Raw genomic sequence first — 12361 nt, forward strand, 5'->3', positions numbered from 1 at the left:
ATCATCTGGGACCTAGCGCATATCATTTTATCTGGGGCCTAGCGGACATCATCTGGGACCTAGCGCAGATCATCTGGGAATAGCGCACACCATCTGGGACCTGGTGCACATCATCTGGGACCTAGCGCACATCATCTAAGACCTAGCGCACATCATCTGGAACCTAGCGCACATCATATGGGACTTAGCGCTCATCATCTGGGACCTAGCGCACATCATCTGGGAACTAGCGCAAATCTTGTGGGGCCTAGCACACATCATCTGGGACCTAGCGCACATGATCTGGGACCTAGTGCACATCATCAGGGAACTAGGGCATATCATCTCTGTCCTAGCGCACATCATCTGGGACCTTGCACACATCATCTGGGACATAGTACACATGATTTGGGACCTAGCGCACATCATCTGGGAACTAGCGCAAATCTTGTGGGGCCTAGCACACATCATCTGGGACCTAGCGCACATGATCTAGGACCTAGTGCACATCATCAGGGAACTAGCGCATATCATCTCGGTCCTAGCGCACATCATCTGGGACCTTGCACACATCATCTGGGACATAGTACACATGATTTGGGACTGAGCGCACATCATCTGAGACCTAGCACACATAATCTGGGACCTAGCACACATCATCTGGGACATAGCCCACATCATTTTGGGCCCAGACCTAGCGCACATCATCTGGGACCTAGCGCACATCATCTGGGACATAGCGCACATCATTTTGGGCATAGCGCACATCTTCTGGGACCTAGCACACATCATCTGGGACATAGCACACATCATCTGGGACCTAGCACACATCATCTGGGACCTAGTGCACATCATCTGGGAACTAGCACACATCATTTTGGGCCTAGCGCACATCATCTGGGTCCTAGTGCACATCATCTGGGACCTAGCGCACATCATCTGGGACATCATCTGGGACAGAGAGCACATCATCTGGGTCCTAGCGCACATCATCTGGGACCTGGCGCACATCTTCTGGGACCTAGCGCCCATCATCTGGGAACTAGAGCCCATCATCTGGGGCCTAGCACACATCATCTGGGACCTAGCGCATATAATTTTATCTGGGGCCTAGCGGACATCATCTGGGACCTAGCGCACATCATCTGGGAATAGCGCACACCATCTGGGACCTGGTGCACATCATCTGGGACCTAGCGCACATCATCTAAGACCTAGCGCACATCATCTGGAACCTAGCGCACATCATATGGGACTTAGCGCTCATCATCTGGGACCTAGCGCACATCATCTGGGAACTAGCGCAAATCTTGTGGGGCCTAGCACACATCATCTGGGACCTAGCGCACATGATCTGGGACCTAGTGCACATCATCAGGGAACTAGCGCATATCATCTCTGTCCTAGCGCACATCATCTGGGACCTTGCACACATCATCTGGGACATAGTACACATGATTTGGGACCGAGCGCACATCATCTGAGACCTAGCGCTAATCATCTGGTACCTAGCTCACATCATCTGGGACCTAGCACACATCATCTGGGACCTAGCACACATAATCTGGCACATAGTCCACATCATTTTGGGCCCAGACCTAGCACACACCATCTGGAACCTAGCGAACATCATCTGGGATCTAGCGCACATCATTTTGGTCCTAGCACACATCTTTTGGGACCTAGCACACATCATCTGGGATCTAGCGCACATCATCTTGGTCCTAGTGCACATCATCTGGGACCTAGCGCACATCATCTGGGACATCATCTGGGACAGAGAGCACATCATCTGGGTCCTAGCGCACATCATCTGGGACCTGGCGCACATCTTCTGGGACCTAGCGCCCATCATCTGGGAACTAGAGCCCATCATCTGGGGCCTAGCACACATCATCTGGGACCTAGCGCATATCATTTTATCTGGGGCCTAGCGGACATCATCTGGGACCTAGCGCACATCATCTGGGAATAGCGCACACCATCTGGGACCTGGTGCACATCATCTGGGACCTAGCGCACATCATCTAAGACCTAGCGCACATCATCTACAACCTAGCGCACATCATATGGGACTTAGCGCTCATCATCTGGGACCTAGCGCACATCATCTGGGAACTAGCGCAAATCTTGTGGGGCCTAGCACACATCATCTGGGACCTAGCGCACATGATCTGGGACCTAGTGCACATCATCAGGGAACTAGCGCATATCATCTCTGTCCTAGCGCACATCATCTGGGACCTTGCACACATCATCTGGGACATAGTACACATGATTTGGGACCGAGCGCACATCATCTGAGACCTAGCGCTAATCATCTGGTACCTAGCTACCATCATCTGGGACCTAGCACACATCATCTGGGACCTAGCACACATAATCTGGCACATAGTCCACATCATTTTGGGCCCAGACCTAGCGCACATCATCTGGGACCTAGCGCACATCATCTGGGACATAGCGCACATCATTTTGGGCATAGCGCACATCTTCTGGGACCTAGCACACATCATCTGGGACATAGCACACATCATCTGGGACCTAGCACACATCATCTGGGACCTAGCGCAAATCATCTGGTACGTAGCTCACATCATCTGGGACCTAGCACACATCATCTGGGACCTAGCGCACATCATCTAGGCATTGGCACATCATTTTGGGCCTAGACCTAGCGCACATCATCTGGGACCTAGCGCACATCATCTGGGACATAGCGCACATCATTTTGGGCCTAGACCACAGCATCTGGGACCTAGTGCACATCATCTGGGACATAGCGCACATCATCTGGAATATAGCACACATCATCTGGGACATAGCGCACATAATTCTGGGCCTAGCGCACATCATCTGGGACCTACTGCACATCATTTGGGACATAGCACACATCAGCTTGGGCCTAGCGCACATCATCTGGGACCTAGCGCACATCATCTGGGACAGAGAGCACATCATCTGGGGCCTAGAGTACATGATCTGTGACCTAGCACACATCATCTGGGACATAGCGCACATCATCTTTGACCTAGCGCACATCATCTAGGACCTAGCGCACATCATCTGGGACCTAGCGCACATCATCTGGAACCTAGCGCACATCATCTGGATATAGCGCACATCATTTTGGGCCTAGACCTAGCACACACCATCTGGAACCTAGCGAACATCATCTGGGATCTAGCGCACATCATTTTGGTCCTAGCACACATCTTTTGGGACCTAGCATACATCATCTGGGATCTAGCGCACATCATCTTGGTCCTAGTGCACATCATCTGGGACCTAGCGCACATCATCTGGGACATCATCTGGGACAGAGAGCACATCATCTGGGGCCTAGCGCACATCATCTGGGACCTGGCGCACATCTTCTGGGACCTAGCGCCCATCATCTGGGAACTAGAGCCCATCATCTGGGGCCTAGCACACATCATCTGGGACCTAGCGCATATCATTTTATCTGGGGCCTAGCGGACATCATCTGGGACCTAGCGCAGATCATCTGGGAATAGCGCACATCATCTGGGACCTAGCGCACATCATCTAAGACCTAGCGCACATCATCTGGAACCTAGCGCACATCATATGGGACTTAGCGCTCATCATCTGGGACCTAGCGCACATCATCTGGGAACTAGCGCAAATCTTGTGGGGCCTAGCACACATCATCTGGGACCTAGCGCACATGATCTGGGACCTAGTGCACATCATCAGGGAACTAGCGCATATCATCTCGGTCCTAGCGCACATCATCTGGGACCTTGCACACATCATCTGGGACATAGTACACATGATTTGGGACTGAGCGCACATCATCTGAGACCGCACACACATAATCTGGGACCTAGCACACATCATCTGGGACATAGCCCACATCATTTTGGGCCCAGACCTAGCGCACATCATCTGGGACCTAGCGCACATCATCTGGGACATAGCGCACATCATTTTGGGAATAGCGCACATCTTCTGGGACCTAGCACACATCATCTGGGACATAGCACACATCATCTGGGACCTAGCACACATCATCTGGGACCTAGTGCACATCATCTGGGAACTAGCACACATCATTTTGGGCCTAGCGCACATCATCTGGGTCCTAGTGCACATCATCTGGGACCTAGCGCACATCATCTGGGACATCATCTGGGACAGAGAGCACATCATCTGGGTCCTAGCGCACATCATCTGGGACCTGGCGCACATCTTCTGGGACCTAGCGCCCATCATCTGGGAACTAGAGCCCATCATCTGGGGCCTAGCACACATCATCTGGGACCTAGCGCATATAATTTTATCTGGGGCCTAGCGGACATCATCTGGGACCTAGCGCACATCATCTGGGAATAGCGCACACCATCTGGGACCTGGTGCACATCATCTGGGACCTAGCGCACATCATCTAAGACCTAGCGCACATCATCTGGAACCTAGCGCACATCATATGGGACTTAGCGCTCATCATCTGGGACCTAGCGCACATCATCTGGGAACTAGCGCAAATCTTGTGGGGCCTAGCACACATCATCTGGGACCTAGCGCACATGATCTGGGACCTAGTGCACATCATCAGGGAACTAGCGCATATCATCTCTGTCCTAGCGCACATCATCTGGGACCTTGCACACATCATCTGGGACATAGTACACATGATTTGGGACCGAGCGCACATCATCTGAGACCTAGCGCTAATCATCTGGTACCTAGCTCACATCATCTGGGACCTAGCACACATCATCTGGGACCTAGCACACATAATCTGGCACATAGTCCACATCATTTTGGGCCCAGACCTAGCACACACCATCTGGAACCTAGCGAACATCATCTGGGATCTAGCGCACATCATTTTGGTCCTAGCACACATCTTTTGGGACCTAGCACACATCATCTGGGATCTAGCGCACATCATCTTGGTCCTAGTGCACATCATCTGGGACCTAGCGCACATCATCTGGGACATCATCTGGGACAAAGAGCACATCATCTGGGTCCCAGCGCACATCATCTGGGACCTGGCGCACATCTTCTGGGACCTAGCGCCCATCATCTGGGAACTAGAGCCCATCATCTGGGGCCTAGCACACATCATCTGGGACCTAGCGCATATCATTTTATCTGGGGCCTAGCGGACATCATCTGGGACCTAGCGCACATCATCTGGGAATAGCGCACACCATCTGGGACCTGGTGCACATCATCTGGGACCTAGCGCACATCATCTAAGACCTAGCGCACATCATCTGCAACCTAGCGCACATCATATGGGACTTAGCGCTCATCATCTGGGACCTAGCGCACATCATCTGGGAACTAGCGCAAATCTTGTGGGGCCTAGCACACATCATCTGGGACCTAGCGCACATGATCTGGGACCTAGTGCACATCATCAGGGAACTAGCGCATATCATCTCTGTCCTAGCGCACATCATCTGGGACCTTGCACACATCATCTGGGACATAGTACACATGATTTGGGACCGAGCGCACATCATCTGAGACCTAGCGCTAATCATCTGGTACCTAGCTACCATCATCTGGGACCTAGCACACATCATCTGGGACCTAGCACACATAATCTGGCACATAGTCCACATCATTTTGGGCCCAGACCTAGCGCACATCATCTGGGACCTAGCGCACATCATCTGGGACATAGCGCACATCATTTTGGGCATAGCGCACATCTTCTGGGACCTAGCACACATCATCTGGGACATAGCACACATCATCTGGGACCTAGCACACATCATCTGGGACCTAGCGCAAATCATCTGGTACGTAGCTCACATCATCTGGGACCTAGCACACATCATCTGGGACCTAGCGCACATCATCTAGGCATTGGCACATCATTTTGGGCCTAGACCTAGCGCACATCATCTGGGACCTAGCGCACATCATCTGGGACATAGCGCACATCATTTTGGGCCTAGCCCACAGCATCTGGGACCTAGTGCACATCATCTGGGACATAGCGCACATCATCTGGAATATAGCACACATCATCTGGGACATAGCGCACATAATTCTGGGCCTAGCGCACATCATCTGGGACCTACTGCACATCATTTGGGACATGGCACACATCAGCTTGGGCCTACCGCACATCATCTGGGACCTAGCGCACATCATCTGGGACAGAGAGCACATCATCTGGGGCCTAGAGTACATGATCTGTGACCTAGCACACATCATCTGGGACATAGCGCACATCATCTTTGACCTAGCGCACATCATCTAGGACCTAGCGCACATCATCTGGGACCTAGCGCACATCATCTGGAACCTAGCGCACATCATCTGGATATAGCGCACATCATTTTGGGCCTAGACCTAGCACACACCATCTGGAACCTAGCGAACATCATCTGGGATCTAGCGCACATCATTTTGGTCCTAGCACACATCTTTTGGGACCTAGCATACATCATCTGGGATCTAGCGCACATCATCTTGGTCCTAGTGCACATCATCTGGGACCTAGCGCACATCATCTGGGACATCATCTGGGACAGAGAGCACATCATCTGGGGCCTAGCGCACATCATCTGGGACCTGGCGCACATCTTCTGGGACCTAGCACCCATCATCTGGGAACTAGAGCCCATCATCTGGGGCCTAGCACACATCATCTGGGACCTAGCGCATATCATTTTATCTGGGGCCTAGCGGACATCATCTGGGACCTAGCGCAGATCATCTGGGAATAGCGCACACCATCTGGGACCTGGTGCACATCATATGGGACTTAGCGCTCATCATCTGGGACCTAGCGCACATCATCTGGGAACTAGCGCAAATCTTGTGGGGCCTAGCACACATCATCTGGGACCTAGCGCACATGATCTGGGACCTAGTGCACATCATCAGGGAACTAGCGCATATCATCTCGGTCCTAGCGCACATCATCTGGGACCTTGCACACATCATCTGGGACATAGTACACATGATTTGGGACTGAGCGCACATCATCTGAGACCTAGCACACATAATCTGGGACCTAGCACACATCACCTGGGACATAGCCCACATCATTTTGGGCCCAGACCTAGCGCACATCATCTGGGACCTAGCGCACATCATCTGGGACATAGCGCACATCATTTTGGGCATAGCGCACATCTTCTGGGACCTAGCACACATCATCTGGGACATAGCACACATCAACTGGGACCTAGCACACATCATCTGGGACCTAGTGCACATCATCTGGGAACTAGCACACATCATTTTGGGCCTAGCGCACATCATCTGAGACCTAGCGCTAATCATCTGGTACCTAGCTCACATCATCTGGGACCTAGCACACATCATCTGGGACCTAGCACACATAATCTGGCACATAGTCCACATCATTTTGGGCCCAGACCTAGCGCACATCATCTGGGACCTAGCGCACATCATCTGGGACATAGCGCACATCATTTTGGGCATAGCGCACATCTTCTGGGACCTAGCACACATCATCTGGGACATAGCACACATCATCTGGGACCTAGCACACATCATCTGGGACCTAGCGCAAATCATCTGGTACATAGCTCACATCATCTGGGACCTAGCACACATCATCTGGGACCTAGCGCACATCATCTAGGCATTGGCACATCATTTTGGGCCTAGACCTAGCGCACATCATCTGGGACCTAGCGCACATCATCTGGGACATAGCGCACATCATTTTGGGCCTAGCCCACACCATCTGGGACCTAGTGCACATCATCTGGGACATAGCGCACATCATCTGGAATATAGCACACATCATCTGGGACATAGCGCACATAATTCTGGGCCTAGCGCACATCATCTGGGACCTACTGCACATCATTTGGGACATAGCACACATCAGCTTGGGCCTAGCGCACATCATCTGGGACCTAGCGCACATCATCTGGGACAGAGAGCACATCATCTGGGGCCTAGCGTACATGATCTGTGACCTAGCACACATCATCTGGGACATAGCGCACATCATCTTTGACCTAGCGCACATCATCTAGGACCTAGCGCACATCATCTGGGACCTAGCGCACATCATCTGGAACCTAGGGCACATCATCTGGATATAGCGCACATCATTTTGGGCCTAGACCTAGCACACACCATCTGGAACCTAGCGAACATCATCTGGGATCTAGCGCACATCATTTTGGTCCTAGCACACATCTTTTGGGACCTAGCATACATCATCTGGGATCTAGCGCACATCATCTTGGTCCTAGTGCACATCATCTGGGACCTAGCGCACATCATCTGGGACATCATCTGGGACAGAGAGCACATCATCTGGGGCCTAGCGCACATCATCTGGGACCTGGCGCACATCTTCTGGGACCTAGCGCCCATCATCTGGGAACTAGAGCCCATCATCTGGGGCCTAGCACACATCATCTGGGACCTAGCGCATATCATTTTATCTGGGGCCTAGCGGACATCATCTGGGACCTAGTGCACATCATCTGGGAATAGCGCACACCATCTGGGACCTGGTGCACATCATCTGGGACCTAGCGCACATCATCTAAGACCTAGCGCACATCATCTGGAACCTAGCGCACATCATATGGGACTTAGCGCTCATCATCTGGGACCTAGCGCACATCATCTGGGAACTAGCGCAAATCTTGTGGGGCCTAGCACACATCATCTGGGACCTAGCGCACATGATCTGGGACCTAGTGCACATCATCAGGGAACTAGCGCATATCATCTCGGTCCTAGCGCACATCATCTGGGACCTTGCACACATCATCTGGGACATAGTACACATGATTTGGGACTGAGCGCACATCATCTGAGACCTAGCGCACATCATCTGGGACATAGCGCACATCATTTTGGGCATAGCGCACATCTTCTGGGACCTAGCACACATCATCTGGGACATAGCACACATCATCTGGGACCTAGCACACATCATCTGGGACCTAGTGCACATCATCTGGGAACTAGCACACATCATTTTGGGCCTAGCGCACATCATCTGGGACCTAGCGCACATCATCTGGGACATAGCGCACATCATCTTGGGCCTAGCGCACATCATCTGGGACCTAGCGCACAAAATCTGGGACATCATCTGGGACAGAGAGCACATCATCTGGGCCCTAGCGCACATCATCTGGGACCTAGCACACATCATCTGGGACATAGCGCACCTCATCTTTGGCCTAGCGCACATCATCTGGGACCTAGCGCACATCATCTGTGTCCTAGCGCACATCATTTTGTGCCTAGACCTAGCACACATCATTTGGGACCTAGCGCACATCATCTAGGACATAGCGCACATCATTTTGGGCCTAGCGCACATCTTCTGGGACCTAGTGCACATCATCTGGGAACTAGCGCAAATCTTGTGGGGCCTAGCACACATCATCTGGGACCTAGCGCACATCATCTGGGACATCATCTGGGACAGAGAGCAAATCATCTGGGGCCTAGCGCACATGATCTTGGACCTAGCGCCCATCTTCTGGGACCTAGTGCACATCATCTGGGACATCATCTGGGCCAGAGAGCACATCATTTGGGGTCTAGTGGACATCATCTGGGACCTAGCGCACATCATCTGGAACCTAGCGCACATCATCTGGGATATAGCGCACATAATTTTGGGCCTAGACCTAGCAAACATCATTTGGGACCTAGCGCACATCACCTGGGACCTAGCGCACATCATCTTGGGCATAGCGCACATCATCTGGGACCTAGCACACATCATCTGGGACATCATCTGGGACAGAGAGCACATCATCTGGGGCCTAGCGCACATGATCTGGGACCTAGCGCACATCATCTGGAGAGCCGCATCTTGCACATCCTTCCACCTTGCGGTCTTTCCCTGTAAAGTTTCCATCCTCCTTTTCTGCTTTTGATTCAATGGGTACATGTTTACCAAAAATGAACAGATAATAGTGAGGAATGTGTCTGTTAATTAATATTAATTTTGTATTTAAAAACAAAAAACCTGTTACTACATGTTCATTTTGACTAAACAGGTTTGTTGTTGTTCTATATACATTAATTGGGATGTCGCTCATTGACCTACACTGCATTCTCAAACTATCTAGTAGGCCCAGATCTAATTTATGGTGCTGAAATTAAGAATAATTTTTTCTCTTTTATTTAAAATGATAATATGATAGCTGCGGTGATCTCTTCTGTTGCTTCCTGGGTGAATAGTGCCCCTGCTTCATGTTCTGCCTTGTCTCCCAGCTGCAGCCACTGTGTTTGCTCCCTTTTTGTTTGCACTGCACTCGAGCCCTTGTCACATGTGCGTGCAGTCTGCTTCAGCACCACTCCTTACAATGCTCCTGGCAGGCCGGTGTTTGGACACAGCAGTCAATAATCTTTCACTTTCAGGTCAACAAGGAATTATCTTTTGACCTAATATTCAGAGGGGGAGTGCATGCAGCAATTAAGTTCCGGTTGCATTGCAGCAGCTGGATCTGAACTGCCAGATCAAGGTCAACAGATGGCCATAGCAAGTAAACACCGGATTGAAAAGAGAGATGAAAGTTTGTACATTTTTAGGTTATCTAATTTTTAGTTTAGTGGTCGACATTGGTAATTACTTCCCTATAAGTCTTTAATATCCCAACCTTGCACAAATCTTGGTTTATGTTTTTCTTTTCCTTCCTACATTCACTGAAAAATCTTCAGTTAAGTTTCAGTTGAGTTGAGCAGATTTAATGCAACAAAACCCTTGAAATTCAGCGGATGTGGGAACTCAGGACCAGCTTAACTCGGTGTGTTCCTGTTGATGTCCCCCATAATGCCATTTTGTATGTCATTGTGAATTCCTTCCCTTATAATATCTATCTGCTCAAGGACTTGCAACGGGAACGTGCACCGAGTTAAGCAAGTAATGACTCCCGGCATCTGCTAAACTATGTTTTTTTCAGTGAATCTATTTTTAAAAAATCCAGAAAAACAAGACACACGCATATCGTTGACCGCACCCATGGATGCCGGATGCCCAGACTAGTGTATCCGAAAGAAATGTATTGTGGTTACGGCCAAATGCCATGGCCACCTATTGGGTCCAAAAGAAACATATTGGGGAAACATGTATAGTGGGCACGGCCATGGCCAATGGCCATGCCTAGTGGCCGGGTAGTGATTTTAAATATGCAGTGGGCACGGCTTAATGCCATGCTCAATGACCAGGGCTGAAGTCCCTGACTAATTGGACTGAAAGACTTGTACAGTGGCCATGGCCTAGTAAGTCCAAAAGAAAAATACTGGGGGAATATGTACAGTGGACAAGGCCAAAGGCCGTGGCCACTGACCAAGGCCGAAGGCCATGGCTAGTTGCCCAGTAGTGATTTATAATATACAGTGGGCACTGTTGAAGGCCGTGCTCACTGGCCTGGGCTAAAGGCCCTACCTAGTGGGTCCGAAGGACATGTACAGTGGCCATGGCGAGAGGACCACGTAGTGGTCCAAAAGCAACATATCGGGTGACTTCAGCCGTGTCCACTGTACGAGTTCCCCCAATATGTTTCTTTTGGACTAAATAGGTTGCCAAGGCCTTGCATAGATTTCGGGCCCAGTAGCAAGGGCCTTCGGCCCTGGCCAGTGAGCATGGTCATCGGCAGTGATCACTGTATATTTTAAAACACTACCGAGCCACAAGGCATGGCCTTCGGCTATGAGATGAAATTATATAGTCTAGTTAAACATTGAACAGATCCTTGCGAGAAAATTGCTCTCATAAGTGGTTGGTCAATATATACGTATTACTACAAAGTATTTTGGCACAATGGAACAAACGCTTCATTGAATTAAATGAATACACTCGACCATTAATTCTAAAGACCCCAGAGTTGAAATAGTCTCCCAGAACAGTGAGATAATGATCCAGGTGGAAGATATTGGCAAATATTTACAACTAGGGTCAATATTGAAATGCTGACCCTTAGCTAACTGCATTGTGATTGGTAAGCAACCAATGAATGCCCGGCTTCGTAAAGCGGTAACAATTGTAATGCAGTGTAATCCAACCACCTTGCTCATAGTAGGTGGTCAATTGTCATTTCAGGTTCCTACATGACGCTTTCAACTTTGCATTCCAGTGTAGAGGAAGGGCGTGTTCCCCCAATGTTACTAGGGCGGATTGAAAAAGAAGTTAATGGTAGGAACTCTGACTTACTCTTGACATATTCCAGAAGAAAGACCATTGGGTAGATTCTCAAAAAGTAGCAGAAATGAAAAGGGTGCAGAGGATACACTTATTTCATGTCCTTTTACATGTGCAGAAATGGCCCCTGATTTGTGCAAATGCTGATACAGGGCATCTTCATCCAGGTGTCCTTTGAAGATTAGACTGCTCCTTTTTTGGTGCAAGTGACGAGACGTGCAAGAT

Source organism: Ambystoma mexicanum, chromosome 13 (genome assembly GCF_040938575.1).
Source record: "Ambystoma mexicanum isolate Mex_15411 chromosome 13, UKY_AmexF1_1, whole genome shotgun sequence".
Classification (NCBI taxonomy): domain Eukaryota; kingdom Metazoa; phylum Chordata; class Amphibia; order Caudata; family Ambystomatidae; genus Ambystoma; species Ambystoma mexicanum.